Source organism: Elephantulus edwardii, unplaced genomic scaffold (assembly GCF_000299155.1).
Source record: "Elephantulus edwardii isolate Elephantulus edwardi_28Jun2011 unplaced genomic scaffold, EleEdw1.0 scaffold00128, whole genome shotgun sequence".
Taxonomy (NCBI): domain Eukaryota; kingdom Metazoa; phylum Chordata; class Mammalia; order Macroscelidea; family Macroscelididae; genus Elephantulus; species Elephantulus edwardii.
Window position 1 is genome coordinate 10,263,750 of NW_006399878.1, and position 9,276 is coordinate 10,273,025.

The window sequence follows — 9,276 nt, forward strand, 5'->3', positions numbered from 1 at the left end:
TTTGCAATTAACTGGCTCTGAAAACCTGTTGAAGGATTACCTATGAGTCGATTCTGACTCGGCGACACACAACAACTGTCACAGCTAGCAGATCTCTGTAGTAATTGAGACCAGGCTTGATTCCCCACTGATGGTCCAGAAAAAAATGATACCATACATGTGCAGAACTTCCTAAGGCCTTGTCCTACATGCCAGACCGACTGAGTGAGCTCCCTTGTTGCATGGGGTGACAATGTCTCTTTAATGCTGAGTGCTCTGTTACACAGAGCAGTGATGAGAAAATTGACATGAGATGCCTCACCTCAACAGGCTTAGAGTCAGCTCTAGAATCAACAACCATCAGAAGAAGAAGCTCCCAGGAAGGAAGCATCTAGCAATAAGAGTGGCTTAGTGATAGCAGCAAACATCAGGCAGGCTTCTGGCTTGTATTCTTGAAAGAGAACACTGCCATCAGCCAGTTTTCAGTGACAGCAATGGTCTGAACTGCCCAGAGAAGCTTCTTTCAGGTCCTCCTTAAGTTTATGGTGTAGGTGCCATCACCTTTCCATTTATAGAGTACTGCTCTTATTGGAAGCCAAGATTGTGGCCACCTAAATGAGTTCTTGCTGAAATAGACTTGAGAACATCCTTGTCTTTAATCAGTGGCACATCAAGTTCTCTAGATATTGAAAAAGTTTCCTCTTTAAGTTTCCAGACCCCAGAAAAACACTGTATGAACCCTGTTTGTGGTGGTGCAAAAAACTCCATGAGCGCATCTTGACTCATCATTCTAGCCTTCAATTCTCTCTCCAGAGTGTTCCTTGACAATGTTGATTTACTTTTTGCTAAATGGAACTAATGTGAAGTGCAATTTTACAGGATGTTAGTAACTGTTATGAATGGAATTCTAAGAATAATCTCCAAAATACCTTACCCTTGACTATGAAAAACATACTGTAAGAGATTTCCAGTTGCAATTAAAGTATACACTAAACTGAAGTAGCTCAGGTCAGGTGGATTTGACTTAATCACATGAGCCCTTTGAAAGTAGTTTCCTTGAGCTGGTCAGAGATGAGGTAGCTCAAGAAATGCATTCAGATTGGTTTAGAAGAAAGCAATAATTCATTTTTGCATGTTGTGTAAGGGACTTAATTATGTTTGGGAAATACTGAGTTAAGCAAAGTTAATGAGTAGTTAATGAGTTTCTTTATTTCAGGAATTCTCTGAGTGTATGTTATACTTCTTAGTGTTCTTTGAAGTCTCTAAAGAAGACATCCATTATGATGTGTCTCCTAAACCATACTGACCACAGACATTAAGGACATTCTTTTTTTTTTTTTTTATTAAGGACATTCTTATACAAACACCTGTTTGGAAAGCTTCCAATCTAATCATCCTACTTTATTTATTTCTTAATTTTATATTTGCTTACAAAGTTCGTATACATTGTGTTTCACACTATTATTGATTCACATTGTGTTTCATGCAATCATTTCCATGCATTATGTTTTATAAAATTAATCATCATTGGATCATGCCCATCATTACCCTGTCTTTTTAGGTCCACTCAAGATCCTTCCCATTTCTATCACCCCCTCCCTTTACCTACCAAATTGTACAACCCTGTGGTTTCACCTTGCCCATCCTCACCCCTCTGCCCCCTCTTACCCCCTTAGGTCCCCATACATGTTTTAGTAGTTATCCTTCTATTTTCACAATAATGGTCTAATAAAGTTATTTGTCCTTAGGAGACAATTAGTTCACTCAGTCTTTCTTTCTTTCTTTCTTTCTTTCTTTCTTTCTTTCTTTCTTTCTTTCTTTCTTTCTTTTCTTTCTTTCTTTCTTTCTTTTTCTTTCTTCACATTTTAATTGCTTTTGAGTGTTATCTCTGTAAGCCAGAAAAAACAAAACAAAACTAAAAAACTAAGCTGCCTGGTTTTCTAATGATTCAGTCTTGATCTTCAGCACAACAGCAGGAATGCAGAGGCTAACAAGAAGACTGGAAAACACAAGGTGCTCACTTGCTCCTATTCTCCATCAGGAAACAGCCAAAAGCCCCATCCTTAGACGGAGGCTACACAGAGCACTGTGAGCTTCAGAGAACAGTACAACATAAACTGTCTGCTGAGCCACCTTCTGGAAAGCACATCAGAGCTGAATGAGTAGTGAACAAAGTACATGGTCACATTCTGAAATCTGCTCTGGGGTTTAAAAAATCCCCACTTGTTCTCAGTTAGTGTGTGGTTGAAGAGAGGAGTAAACAGATGTGGGGACATTATTTGATATTTGATTTTTACCAATATAATATCCCACAAGATTACTTTTTGTTCCCCCTTTAAAAAACAAACAAACATACATTTTCCATTTGCCACAGACCAAATTGATATTAAAGACTGTTTAAAAGAACATTTTAATTCTAAGGAGGTTAGGGAGAACATGTTCCAGTGCAGAAGACCTTCCGTGTCTCCTCACACAATTAACAGCACTATTCTTCCATGATATAAATTCCTGTGGAAAACTTGTCGGAAGGTTTGCCAAAGCCAGGAGATGAATAATAAAGCATGTCCTAATTAGTTACTTGGAAGCTCAGTTAACAACTTTGGGATAGACTCATAAAATCTGGCCCCAATCTTGCTAAGTGTCTTCCAACTACAGAACTCCTTAGCGCTTAGCTTCAGCTCATGGCCAGTGTCTTAAACTGTACTCGGTCCCAACGGTGCTGCTTTGCCTATGGCCCCCGGTGGGTGCTAGTCATCAAACTCTGGAATGTTGTCATAGGAGTAGCCCCGGTAACCTTTGGATGCATAGTAGGCGATGCACAGGTGGTAGAACCCCGGATGCCGATGATCAGGACAGGAACCTCCCGGTCTGCACCCCTCCTTACTGATGTAACCTGCCAGCAAGAGGGAGCCAATGACGATGAGAAAGACGACGATCAAAAACAGCACAGTGGCAAGAGCAATGTCTTTGTAAAGGATCTTAGGTGGGCTTTTCTTAAACTGAAGTTCAATGTAGCTATCGTCTGTGGAGAGTCTTGAGTATTTCACTTTACTACTGGGAATCCCAGCAGCGAGACTGCATCATAACACGTTGACAAGACTACAGCCCGAAGCCGCACCACTCACCAACTCACCCCATCTCCTGCCCGCAGCCAACAAGCGCCCGCCCTCGGGCCCTGTATTCTACTATCTTAATTTAGAATCTGTGATGGTTTGCGGTTACCTACCCCCAAATTTTTCAACTCACTTAAAACTCAGGGTGGATTGCCAAGAGTACAAACAGGTCTTTCCTGGAGAGGGTGAAATGAAGCTGCTCATTGAAGGCAAGCTTGTGAAGCTCTGTCTCACATAATTTGGGCAAGTGTCCAGGAGGGACCATTCTTTGGAGAAGGACATCATGGTGAAGGGACAGCACAGGAGAAGAAGACCCAAGATGAGATGGATTGACTCAGTGGCTGGTGAAATGAGACTAGGTCTGTCGGAGATGATGAGATTGGATCAAGGTAGTGCAGGAATCAGAGCTAACGAATGTAGGGTAGCTAAGAGTCACAGGCGACTCAATTGCACACAACTACAACAACAACATCAGAGAGTTAATTAATACCCTGGGGGAGGGTATTAATTTGCTTGACAAATTGATAGATCAGTGAAAAAAACAAAAGCAAAAAAACCCCCAGAAGATTCTCGACAAGACGGATTCAAACAGGGGCTACAATAAGGTCAAACAGAGCAATGACTGCGAAGATGGCTCAGAACTGTACAGTGTTTTTGTTCCAATGGCCATAAAGTCATGGAGTTGGGACCGACTTGATGTCACCTACCAAGAATAATAATTTGGCCGTTAAGGACCTTTACAGACTGATTTCAGCCTTCAGATTGGCAGTGTTTTCTGTTTTCTTCCCACATTTTACTGGGTCCTCCTTCTAGACTAAACATGGTAGTTTACATTTCTTTGATTAAGATGCATCTCACTTTTTGAAGACACACTCAAGTGTTATCTTCTGTTATGCTTCTACTGATTCTGGCAAACATACTTGGATGCTCTCTGTGCCTCACCGTTAACGTATCAAGAGCCCCTGCTTCCATGTCATGGTATATTATAATTACACTCCACTTCCTCCTATCCTGATATAACTGAGAGAAAGGACCTTTTTGTATTCGTTTTGGGTTCCTTTATGGCAGGAGTGAACCTTCAGGGTTCTTTTTCTGAAGTTCTAGAAGTATTACTTTTACTATATAAAAATCAAATCAATATTGACTTGTCTGTAATCTTCTGTTTCTTCTTTCTTATACTTTGGAATTCTTTTTAGTATGACCAAATAAGAGAAATAGCTAAAGCAGAGAAAGGAAAAGGCACAGATTCATGCAATCCTAAAGAATAAGGGTGAGAGAAAAGATCAAGGTACAAAAGAAAATGTCTAAAATGGAAAATATAGCCATTCTTATCCTTTTCAAAAATATCTCCTTTTCCCATTCTAACCCTACCGTCCATTTTTCCTTTGTCCTTTCTCTTCGCAAGGACACTTAGATCTTTTACTTCTTTCTAAATTGAATTGGTTGCCACTGCTTATGCCACACTATAATCCAATTATAAATATTGCTTGTGTTCCAGGTAGGAATCAGTACCTGTAATGCACTGAGTGCAGTCTAAGTGAAATACAGCAGGAAAAGTCAAACCATAATATAAATAAACCATAATAACTAATAATAAACCATAATATTACTATAGTATTCTTTCTCCTTTGATTTTCTACTTGATGGTCTTACTCTCCTACCTCATTCAGGAGACCCTGGATGTTACAAAGAGTTGTGTGCTAAAATAATAACCCAAAGACAGTTGTCCAGGTCTACCCAGAGGTGCATCAGAAGACTGGTTTGGTGATCTACTTCCTAAGGGTCACAGCCTTGCTAGGTTATGGTGTATAATTCTACTCTATACAAAGAGTCACTATGGTTCGGGCTCAACAAGAAGGCAACTAACAACAATACCTACATTTAAGGTGGAACTCAGCTGGCCTACTTGGGGGAAGAGTTACACTACCAACTTACACTTCCAACATGGTTCAAATCCACCTGCTGCTTTGTGGGAGAAAGAAGGGGAATCAATCTCCTGTGTGATTTTTAGTCTCTGAAAACCTGCTGAAAGATCAGCTAGAAGTCAGTTCCAACTACCCTGTACACAACAGCAACAACTTTTAATGTAGAAGCTGTCAGTGTTTAATAAATATAAATCTTTTCTACTTCCTCGCTTCCCTTGAAGTTTAAATTACACTGTGGTTTTGGTCTGTTAAATCTGGGAAGAAGTGAAGTAAGTAATTTTCAGGTCTGGTGCTTCAGAGAATGTACACTTCTGGCCCTGTGTTCCCCGCCTCTAAGAATCCCTCTTTCGCATTGCCTAGCTGCAAAACTGAGGTGAATCAATTGATCTACCACATCTTGTATGAAGTCATTTTTGTATTAAGTCACTCACATTTCAAAATTTAATCACTATTAGAACAGTGTTGGACAATATTCTTGTTTAGTCTGATTTAGAAATTTAACAACCTTGGAAGAGTTTCTAAAAATTCACTGGTATAGATTACAGAAAATGTAATTGAAAAGAAAAGATTAATTTTAAAGGAGTCATTCAAGAATCTCTGCATTTTTTTCCCCAAGTGAAGATTTTCTGCCAAAGCTTAAATGCTAAACAAATGCCATAGATGCTCAAGAGTAAAATTAAAGTAATCGGAAGGAAATACATTTCCCACGCACAGATATAATTTTATCCAAGAACTTGGTTGTATCCCTTCCAGTCTTCCTTCAGCTCTCTTAATTATACAGATTACCAGCTCATAGAACAGAAGGTTAAACATCTGTTTCCTAATGTGAAGCCAAAAGCTCGAAATAAATAGGCTGAATCATACAGAAAGAGAAGAATGAGGGGCTAAAAATAATCAGAGTCCAACATTATATGAGCCAAAATAATGTCTACCAGCACCCTGTAGTGATCCAGTGAAATGGTCTGATATCAGAGACTGACTAGAGGGGGGAAGATTAGGGAGAAGGGGCATCTTTGAAGAAAGCACAATTCAACTATCATGATTTTCATTCCACAGTCCTTCTCTTGCTTTCCAACATATGCAGTCTGATTATTTCTACTTCCACTCCCAATAACTAACTTATAGTGGTTTCAGTGAAATGGGAATCCCAGAGCACTTACTTGAGCTAATGTCAAACCTATACCTAGTCTGAGCAGCTATTGTGAGAACCAAAGTAAGGGAATATAGATAGCATGGTTTAAAATGAAAAAAAGTGTCCATCAGTTGAAGCCTTTCTCCATACCAACTTAATCTGTAAGCTGAGAAAATTATTTGAGAAATTGGACTCTGCGAAGAGAAAAGTGGCATCAGGATCCGAGGGAGACTCATCTATAATCTTCATTATGCAGATGACACAATCTTGCTAGCTGAAAGTGAGGAGGATTCAAAACACTTGCAAAAGGAGGTCAAATACTGCAAGTTTCAGCATGGATTGAATCTCCTTTTCAAGAAAACAAAAATTCTTGCCACTGGACCAATAAGCAAAATCATGATGCATAGAGAAAAAATTGAAACTGTCAATGATGTAAGCTTTCTTGGATTTACTATTGATACACTTTGTTCCAGCAGTCAGGAGATTAGGAGACATATTCCACTTTCTACACACAAAATCTGCAGTCAAGGCCCTCTCTAAATTATCAAGGAGCAATGTGACATCATTGTTGTAAGGACTAAGGTTTGCTGATCCAGACCATGGCCTTTTCAGTCACTTTGGCTATGCATCTGGGAGCTGGAAAATAAATAAGGATGACAGAAAATAATTGATGTCTTTGAACTTGGAGAAGAGCCCTAAATATACCATGGACTGCCAAAAGATCAAACAGATATGTCTTGGAGAAGGTGCAGTCCGAGTGTTCCTTGGAGGCAAAGATGACAAAGCTTTGTCTCATATATTTGGGGCATGTTGTTAAGAGAGACTATTCATTGGAGAGAGACATCATTATTGGAAAGATGGAGGGATGATGAAGGAGAAAAAGACCCTCAACCAGGTGGATTGATACAGTGACTGCCACAGTGCACTTAACTTAAGTATATCAGAGATTGTGAGGATGGCACAAGATAGGACAGGATTCATATCTGTTGTTCATAGGTCCACTAACAGTTATACTTAACTTGATGACAACTAACAAAACCAACCGTGGTTTCAAGCACATGTCCTTGTCTGCTCCTGGTCATTTTTGGACTGCACTAGAGGCAGCTTTTCCTAGGGTATGGCTGAAGGGAGGGAATAGACTCTGTCCCTAAGCCCTTTTCTCACTGATACTTGATGCCTAAAGTATCACTCTTTATTTTTTTAGTGAAAAAGTATAACATCTCTTTACTTTTGAAAGGACTATTGAAATGCATCTCTGAGTTATATATTACTTTCTAGCTTTCTTGTCTATTGTAATGAAAACCTGGAAGAAAGGAGAGATGTGAGGAGTGGAGAGGAAGTAGGGGAGAAGTTAGAGAATACACAGTGTTAAAGTTATATTCTTGCCTTTTGCAGATCTCTCTATCCTGGGACTGGATATGTGAGGGTGATGTCTTAGCTACTCAGTTTCATTAGTCTTTAGCCTTACTTACCTGCGGACATACCAAAGGCTTTGCTTTTCATCTTGGAGTCTCAGCCACCTGACTTAGTGGTTACCCAGAAAGTGATTGCCTTTTCTCAGTGAAAATAAAAGATAAAAATTGACCAAATAAAGTTTCTCTATTATTGCTAATTGAACTCCTCCATTTTAAAATTTTTTGTGTTTCTGTATAACACACAAAGATGGAAACTTTTAATTTTTTTATTCAAAACTGTTACTCAGTTTGTCTTGTTTATAGATATATCTTTCTAAAAACATCACTATGGGTAGAATATTGAATGATCAAGGAAATATGAAAAGAAGATGTAAGGAGTATACAGAGTCATTGTACCAAAAAGAAGAGGCTGACAAAGAAGAATTTCAAGAAACAACATGATCAAGAGGCAGTGTTGAGAGATCCAAGATGGCGGCGGAGGCAGAGACAACGTGGTGAGCTGCGGGAGCAGTGCACCACTTGGAGCAGGGCCACTATGGCTTTCTACAGACCTCTGTTTATTGATAATTGAACAGTTAAACAGTTGATGACTGGTCTTCAGTGAAGATCGAGGCTCAACAACAGGAATTCAAGCGTTCCCAAGGAGGAATGGATGAATCTCGCAGCTTCCAACCCTCTCCCGCAGAGCCCACACCATGCTGCACCGCCTCCGCAGCTCCATGAATCTCCCACAGCTGGAACCTATGGAATCCCTCACCCAGGATGGATGGTAAGCACCGGGCTTCCCCAAGACTGGTGCAGAGGAGCCACCACACTGCTGCAAAGTGGACTTATTCTGGGAAGAATCTTTGGAGCCAAGGTGGAAGCGGCAGGGGAAGTGGGTGGCCACTGGCCACCTGCACAGGAGATGGGACATGCGCCCCCCGGCCGCCCATGTGGGAGATGACGCGCGCTGCCCCCTGCAGGTTTGGGTTTCCTTGGACAGGCCAGAGAAGATGGTCACGGATACAATGGATTGTTGAAGGTCACTGTGAGTTGTCTACTTGATGACACTTAACAGTGGCAGCATGTCTAAGAGGACTGACATCCTAAATGCACCACATATTTTGATCTGTTGAATGCTTCTGCCAAAAGCTGTTTAGAACTGGGGGGAGTCTGTTCACAACTCTCAGGAGCCCTTTGCCATTTATAAAGGGGGAGGGCAGTGACACCTACTTCAAATTATAGTATGACCACTTTTGGGGGGTGTAAAAGTGGCGGAGCTGGAATTGGAGATGTTGTCCTTGGCCACATAGTCCTTGATCAGGCGAGGGGACCACATGGGGGTGGGGGCAATTGGAGGGGGAGTGTACCAGCCAGCCCCTGGGGGGTGTTGCCCTGCTCAGGATGGGCTGCCTTCAACCCCTGACCAGGGCGAGCTGTCACAGCCCTCTGACCAGGGCGAGCTGTCTTCAGCCCTCAGCTCGGGGTGAGCCGTCACGGCCCTCAGGGTGAGCTCCTCAGTCCCCAGACTGTGCCATCTGACCCTTGGATTGGGGGTGTGGGAAATGCCTAGGGTATCCAGAGAATTTTATCTAGGCTACTTTCCACCACCCTCTCCTCCAGTAAACCCGAAAGCAATACCCCCAAAGCCCTTCTATTTGTAACTCACATGTTTGTTCTCTCTAGGTTTGCTCCCTTTCCTATAGGTAACCTTAACACTGAGTTTTACT

General features: G+C 41.2%; 1 pseudogene; it reads right to left on the reverse strand.

Moving 5' to 3' along the window:
- Nucleotides 1-2,726: 2,726 nt before the first annotated feature.
- The window catches only part of LOC102860820, a 7,670-nt pseudogene continuing 1,120 nt past the window's right edge, over nucleotides 2,727-9,276 (reverse strand).